Raw genomic sequence first — 7,754 nt, forward strand, 5'->3', positions numbered from 1 at the left:
TTACTTTAGTTCATTTTGGCTTTTAACTAGAACAATTATAGTTACTTTAGTTCATTTTGTGGCAGCATTATTAACCTACAAATCAACTAGAGTGATTATGATTATTCAAATTTAAAGTGTAATGTAATAATAACTACTCAATGTTAGAATACTTACACTAATGTTTTTTATACTTCTCATTTAAAAATGTTTCTACCAGATTTCATCCATATATATATATATATATATATATATATATATATATATATATATATATTATATACCGTCTTGGTCTATTGTTTGTTGTAGTTGGAACTGCTTTACACGGTACATCTCCATTGCATTGATGAAAGGAGGGAGGGTCGAATTAAGTGTTTTATTTATTTTAAATGTGTAGCTTGATAAACCAGGACTAGGAGACGTGCTTTGAATGGTGGTTGTTTTAGTTGGAGAAAATGGTCCATACCAGTGGTTCCCATTAAGATAAATATTGAATTCTCGGGTCTCGTTGCTTTTTAGTATTTCAACCTCAGCAAAGTGCAGATAGAAGAAATACTTATTGGCGGTACCAGCATTTAAAATCAGGGTTATAGCATCGGTGGCGATAGTAGGTGTAACAGCAGTGCTCATGACTCTTGATGGTATTTCTAAAGACCCCAGGGTAACTCTATTATAAGTCTGTACCACTCTAGTGCCAGGCACATCCCATGGATACCACAGTCGATCATACTTATCATCTCCATACCTGTATCAGAAAAATGAATATACATTTACGTAGCCTGTCCTTGATCTCGGAAAGTTCATATAAAAAGAGCCCATTAAGTTCGAAGAAACTGTTATATAACACAAAGAGTCCTTGTTATATATATACTAAATGGGTGCTCACGCGATGGGGCGGATATTTGAACACAGACCCTGCTAATCACGTAACAATATGAGTGTTCATGGTTAATATGGTTCACTTTAAAACCTTGAAAACGTTTAAACCAGTCATTGTTGTCGTTTCACAGTTGGCTTTTTTACTTTCGGTCGGTTGATCGGTTTCAAAATTTTCAGAGCATAGCGAACAGGTTCGTTGTTTATACAGGAAACCTGCCATATGAAACCAGATTAGATTATAAATGTTGAATGCATTTTATTTTTTTTTATTATTTAGCATTAAATATGTTTTGTTATATATATATATATATATATATATATATATATATACTTCAAAAATAATTTAACAAAGTTTTTTTTTAATACAAGTAAGCTTAGATATTACGACTTTAAATTAACCTAATTTATTTGTTGTTATTTTTGTTCATGATATTATTTCACCTCCTAGGTCTTCCATTAACGTTTACCACTTATGTGACTAGACTTATCATTCTTCATATTATGATCCTTTTAAGTATCATATTTTATGCTTAGTAAGGATTGATGGTACAGTTAAATTAATATTCATTTTAAACAAAATTTATTATCAACGCTTAAACTGTGAAACCAAACCAGAACCAGGCCATTAATAACGGTTCGGTTTCAAGTTAATATGGTTAAGTTTTAGTTTTTGACAACAAAAAACAGTACTAACGGTTAGGCTCACACGTTTAACTTAAAAATTATCGAAATTGGCATTGAACACCTCTACGTAACATGTTAATTTGATGATACAATTAAATTAATAATCGTTTTAAATAAAATTTATTATCAAAGCTTAAACAATGAAACCAAACCAGAACCTGGCCGTTAGTAATGGTTCGGTTTCAGATTTCAATGGTTCATTGGACGACAATAAATACTACTAACGGTTAGGCTCACAAGTTTAAGTTAAAAACTATCAAAACCAGCATTGAACATCCCTTCGTAACATATTAATTTTTGTAAATTGAAAAAATTATAACAATATCATATTCAAATTAAAGAGAATAATATTCTCATTTTTATTGTGTAATTCTGTTATATAAATATTAACGTATGAAACAGTTATAGTCGTTTAAAAACCGTGGGTGAGAAGTTATACGTAAATTGAAATTAAAACATAATATGTTTAAATATGAGAGGGTGAACTTGTAAGTTGGATGAATAGTGTTTAAAACACAAGTTTACCCTTATTAACGCATGCACTTTGTGCATTATAATTTGTATAACTCTTAAAATCTAATGTCTAAATTTATCCTTGTCTCTTGTATTATATATTGTAGATAGTCTGGATCAAGAACAAAACCAAACACAAAAGGACTAGAGACCAACCCATATCTAAACTCTCTATTATTAATTAGCAACTCGGTGCGCCCAAACTAATCGGCGTGCCGAAACTAATTGCATAGAACCACTATTTATACTAATCATTAAACTAATCCACAAATAATCAAGTTTAAACCTTTTGAACTTTAACGTAGGTGTTGTTTGTTTCTTTTAAAAAGGCCTGTGCAGACTCTCTTGTCTGTGTCGCGCAAACCATGCGCAGACTGTCATCTGCAAATTGTTTGTTTTTTCGAAGATGTTTCAATAAAAAAGGTCTGTGCGAACTCTTCTTGGAGCAGACTTGGACCACCCACTTCAAAGGTCTGCAAAACGTTAAACACCATCACCACCCACTGTCTGCCACCACCACACACCACCCAATACCCACCATCCGCCACCACCGTCCACCGTCTACCACCACCGTTTATCACCACTACCAACCGTCCACCACCTACCAACACTGTCTACTGCCATTGTTCGCCACCACCACCTTCCATTACCTCTACCACCGTCCAGTGACAAATCCACCACCACCAGCCACTACCACTACTCGAACACTATCACCAGTTTATTTTAGCAATCTATAGACATTAAAAAACAAACAGTCTTCTTATTGCTGACTACACACATTTTCCTTTTAAAAAACAAACAGCACCTTAATTTTGGGGTGTGTTTTTTAACCGTACCCGAATAACGAACCTGACCCGAAGCGACCCAAGACCCGAATAACGAACCAGACCCGAAGAACCCGAGACTCGAATAACCCGACCCGAATTCACGAACTGATTAAAATCCTAACCGAACCCGAGATAAAATATTCGGGTCGGTATTTGGGTTGAAATACCCAAATTCGGGTTGACCCGAATAACCCGAAGTATAATACATTGATGCATGTATCCCTAATTTTTATAGGATAGTTTAGCGGTGAAGTAACACAGTGACTTGTGTATTCTTGTTCGACTGTTCTCAAGACTCCACCTAATATTGGATCTGTCACATCCCAATATATTAATTACCATAAAGCATGTTGAGAATTCATCTCTAATTCAAAAACTTCAATAGTATAGTATTTAAACCAATATGTATTGAGCATGTTTCTTCAATCTAAACAAGTATTGATCCACAGGCAACAACACTCCTTCATCCCGTCTAATGCATGCTTGTATGATAAATTTCACGTTTGCTAAATAATATATGTTATTGTTGAATATGGCTGTATATTATGGTTTTATAACGGCTTCAAATATGGTTTTTTAATTTATGATATTGCTAAAGGTGGATATATATTTTTTAATTTGTTAAACCCGAAACCCAAACCGAATTTACCTGACCTGTTCAACCCGAAACCCGAACAAACCAAACTTATTTGGGTCGGTTCTTGGGTCAATTTGTTTTGAGCTCAAACCCGAACAACCCGACCCGAATAATCTGAAACCCAAATAAATAACCCGAAGAACACCCCTACCTTAATTTCTCTCTTTAATCTCGATCTCCTTAGCGGTTTGTTCTTTTTATCCTAATTCCAACATATTGTAGCAGTATTCTACTTTAAATGTTGAATTGTACAACATCGATCAAGTTCTAAATTTCAATATTAGGGTTAGGTTATTTTATAAAGGAGGACAAAAATGAAAATAGTGAGAAGGATTGTAGCTAAAAAAATCAAACCCTAGAAAAAATTAATAAAAAGATCATAACTCAAAATTTAATAAAAAAAAAAAACACAAAAATGTAATTTCCACATTCTTCCTCGTTTTTTTAAAAGACCGTTGTGGAGGTAAAAATATCATTGTATCTTTTTATTTATCATTGTGTTTTTTGTTTATTTTTGTCATTGATTGTGTCTTTTTTTATATTGTGTTATATTTTGTTCAGCATTGTGCCATATTTTACGATCTATTGCGTATTTTTTTAATTAGTTATTGTTGTGTTTTTTATTTATTTTCGTTATTGTGTCTTTTGTTTTCTTTGTATTTCGTCTTTTCATCCTTTTTTTTCTTTGTATTGTGTTTTTTAATTAGTTCTTTTTTTTCCCACATACATCTCACAGTTCTATTTTTGTCTTTATTTGCATTTTAACTTTTTCCTCTAATATTAATCTACTTTAAGAATTGAAAACAAGATTAAAAAAAATACAACTATAATTAGATAATTAAAGAAATCTTTTACCTAAACCCATGTCTTGCGATTTACTTCTTGTACGAGATTTATAACTTGAATTATATTTTGGGTATTTCATTAAATAAATAATTAAGATTGCATGCATATAAATTAATACTAAGCAGAAATCATATATAATGTCTTTTTTTAACGGCCAACAAACATAGAATGTCTATGTACTTCGTACGATGTGACCTAATGGCAAAAGGTCACTGCCACCTGGCCCAACCCAGTCGTACGGAGCCCTTAAGCGCCACCAAGTTATCTTTAGTTACTGGAAAAACTCATCCACTCGAAGGGCCACCGGTGGTAAAACCCGGACGCCCTCATAATCGAACTAGAGGTCACAAATTAAGATCGCATGCTTGCTTCATTTAGCAACCTATGTCACCCCCAAATGTTGTAAGTGGAGATTGAACATGGGTCTCCATTGAAAAACGCAAACTTTCTATCGCTACTCCACATTGGAAAAGACAAGACCATATATTATTAAAGAAGATATATAATTTGATGTATTTAAATTTCTTAGTGTAAATAAGGGATGATATTCGTTAAGGGAGTTTGAAGAACTTTGGCCTTGTAAGATAAGGGGCGTGCACAAAACTCCGATCTCGGCTTGTTCTGACTTATGTGAACTCGAATTCGGGTCAGACTCGTTTATTATGTATTAATTAATTTATATACGTTTTTTTAATTATTTTTATATAATTTGTGAAAAACTTTGAACGAGCTAGCCTAAACTCAGCTTGAGCTCGATTGTGTAACTTAAAACTAATACATAGAAGTATAAAAGAGACAAAACTAAAACAACCACAAGGCTCGACGAGCCTAAACAATCCATGCGAGGCTTGAGCTCAGAAAAAGCTTGGCTCAATTCGAGCCTTTTGTCAATCCGGCTCAAATAGCTAACGAGCGGCTTAGCTTGTTTACAGCCCTAGGTAACAGGGTATAATGATGAAGCTGGTCATTTTTAAGGAAGGAAAATGGGCAGAAAAGTCAAAAGGTTTATTTAAATAAGCAATGTAATTTAGTTAAGCATGTTTGGGTGATAAAATAGTGATGACTGACCTGATGGGAAGTATTTTGTCTTTCAAAAACTTAAGCCTGAGCTTATTGTAAGTAAAGTGGACAATATTGGTGAGTATGAGAGGTAGATGTTACATTATTGGTTTTAGACAAGTATTGAAGGGAATAAAATTAAGTAATAAAATTATTTTCTTATTTCTATATATTTACAAGCTTTGTTTGTTATGAAACACAATGAAATTCAAATGCTCATAAAAAGAAATTATATACCATATCTTATTATGCTTGATTTGTATATATACTATTCAAGAAATTCAAAATCCTGACCTGATTCGTTCAGTTGAACCAAAACTGGCGCGGTCATAATACAGTTCAAGTGATGTTGATGGAGGCTCATCCATGGTGATATCCAAAAACCTCAGTTCTATTGCTGAAATGAAAGGATTTGATTCACCTGTCTTTACAAGGCAAACGTGTATGTAATCTGATGAGGCCAGGTGTATTATCTCCCAGTAAGATTCAGAAAACGGTCTTTTAATATAAACTTGTGTCCAAAAATCAGCTCCAAGATAGAGATCAAAATCTTGGGTTTTGATTTTTAGAGTCGTAGTTTCCATACATGAACCACGCCCTTATCGAATACCTATTATTCTTCCCTTGTTTGGGTCTGAGAGTGTAGCAGTTTCGGTTATTTTGAGGAAAACTCCTAAGAGTTTTGAGAGGGAGATCAAGGTTACCATATATATATTTAGGCAATATTTCTGCACTTACTCCACCTTCAATGAAACCTGCATCTGAAACATAGGTTATGCCTGTTTTTGTATTGGTGTATTTTGAGCCTTCGGGTAGTCCACAATCAATGCTGATGAAACCTGCAAATAAAATAATAAATGTTAAGGGGCTAGCGGCACAGCTTGTTGCCGATTTACCTTCTATTTCGATGTAAATGAATATATATATTCCATTACCTAATTATTCAACGGACATACATATTGTCTTAAAAGAAAACGTTCGTAGGTACCTGATTGATCATTCTGAGCATGAACCATAGCTAAGGTGAGAGCCACATGAAGAATGCAAACAGTATAGAAACTTCTCAAGATTTTCATTTCTACTGCAAGAGATTTCAGGTTGAAGTTAATACTTAGAAGTATATTTATAACATAGCTAGTGTTTACATATTAAATTGTTTGTATGTTTGTATGAGATCAGGCTTATGGGATTAAGAAATTAATACAAATATTGCAACTTGTGATGTTTATAGCGCACTAAAAGAATAGTAAACACAAATTATGGAACTAAACTAATGATCTTAATAATCAATTTCAACTTGTGATGCTCGTTCTTTTATTAAATAATCAAATTTCCCGCTGAATGATTCACATATTGTTTACTGAATGCTTGGTTCATTTACATGCCTACCCTTGATCCATTATCCTTATAGAGTTATATTTTACCTATTTGTTCCGCTCCTTTTCTTTAGCTCAACCCTTGACTCAGTTTCATTATAGCTTACATTTTCGTTCTGGTACTTATAAGAAAAAGCACATCCAAAATCAAGATGTACATAAGAAAATGATTTGATATATATTTCTAACTAATATATATATATATATATATATAGGGTAAGGATTCTAAGAGAACCCTTGGCAAATTGATAACTTTGAGAACCATTTTGGACAATTAAAAAAAACTTTAACAAAATATTTAAAAAATTATAGAAAAAAAACAAAAATTCTTAAAAAGTAAAAAAACCAAAATTCTTATATTTCATTCCGATTTCATTAAAAAACCGATTTTTTTTTAAATTCGTAATATACCTATACACATATGTATACTTTCATTTAAGGGAAAATTATAAGCATTTATGAAAACACATTTCTAGTTTTAGGTATCATTTGTAAAAAAATTCAGAAATAGGTATTATAAACTAATCGTGACGAGTAGTTTGTAGAACCAATTAAAAGTTGCTATGTGTCCTTAAACTAACCGTAATGAGCACGTTCGCTAATTATTTACTCGTCACGACTAAATAAGTTTCATGCCCCGTAATCAATGCCCATGAGTAATTCATAAGTCCTTTAGTCGCGACGATTAGTTTACCCGGTTTACATTCCCTACATGAGTAGTTTATTAGTAGTTAACTCGTCGCGACTAGTTTAACCTTACAATCTACTCATTGCGACTAAAGGACTTATGAATTACTCGTGGACGTTGTTTACGAGCCATGATACTTATTTAGTTGTGACGAGTAATTGATTAATGAACGTGCTTGTTACGGTTAGTTTAAGGACACGTGGCAAGTTCTAATTGGTTTGTACAAACTACTTGTGACGACTAGTTTATAATACCTATTTCTGGAA

The 7,754-nt window shown here is 32.9% G+C and overlaps 1 pseudogene across 1 annotated transcript in view; it reads right to left on the bottom strand.

Annotated features, from left to right (window-relative positions):
- LOC143623106 (putative LRR receptor-like serine/threonine-protein kinase At1g05700) overlaps positions 1-6,533 on the bottom strand; it is a 28,058-nt pseudogene extending 21,525 nt beyond the window's left edge. The window contains exons 1-3 of the transcript XR_013151834.1: positions 6,413-6,533; positions 5,719-6,263; positions 264-724 (exon numbers count right to left, since the gene is read on the bottom strand). The product of XR_013151834.1 is annotated as a putative LRR receptor-like serine/threonine-protein kinase At1g05700 (transcript). The remainder of the gene's footprint in view (positions 1-263; positions 725-5,718; positions 6,264-6,412) is intronic.
- Between the last annotated feature and the right edge of the window lie 1,221 nt (positions 6,534-7,754).

The sequence above is a fragment of the Bidens hawaiensis genome, unplaced genomic scaffold, assembly GCF_021521415.1.
Source record: "Bidens hawaiensis isolate Kalapana, Puna unplaced genomic scaffold, B.hawaiensis_p1.1 tig00003290_1, whole genome shotgun sequence".
NCBI classification, from domain to species: domain Eukaryota; kingdom Viridiplantae; phylum Streptophyta; class Magnoliopsida; order Asterales; family Asteraceae; genus Bidens; species Bidens hawaiensis.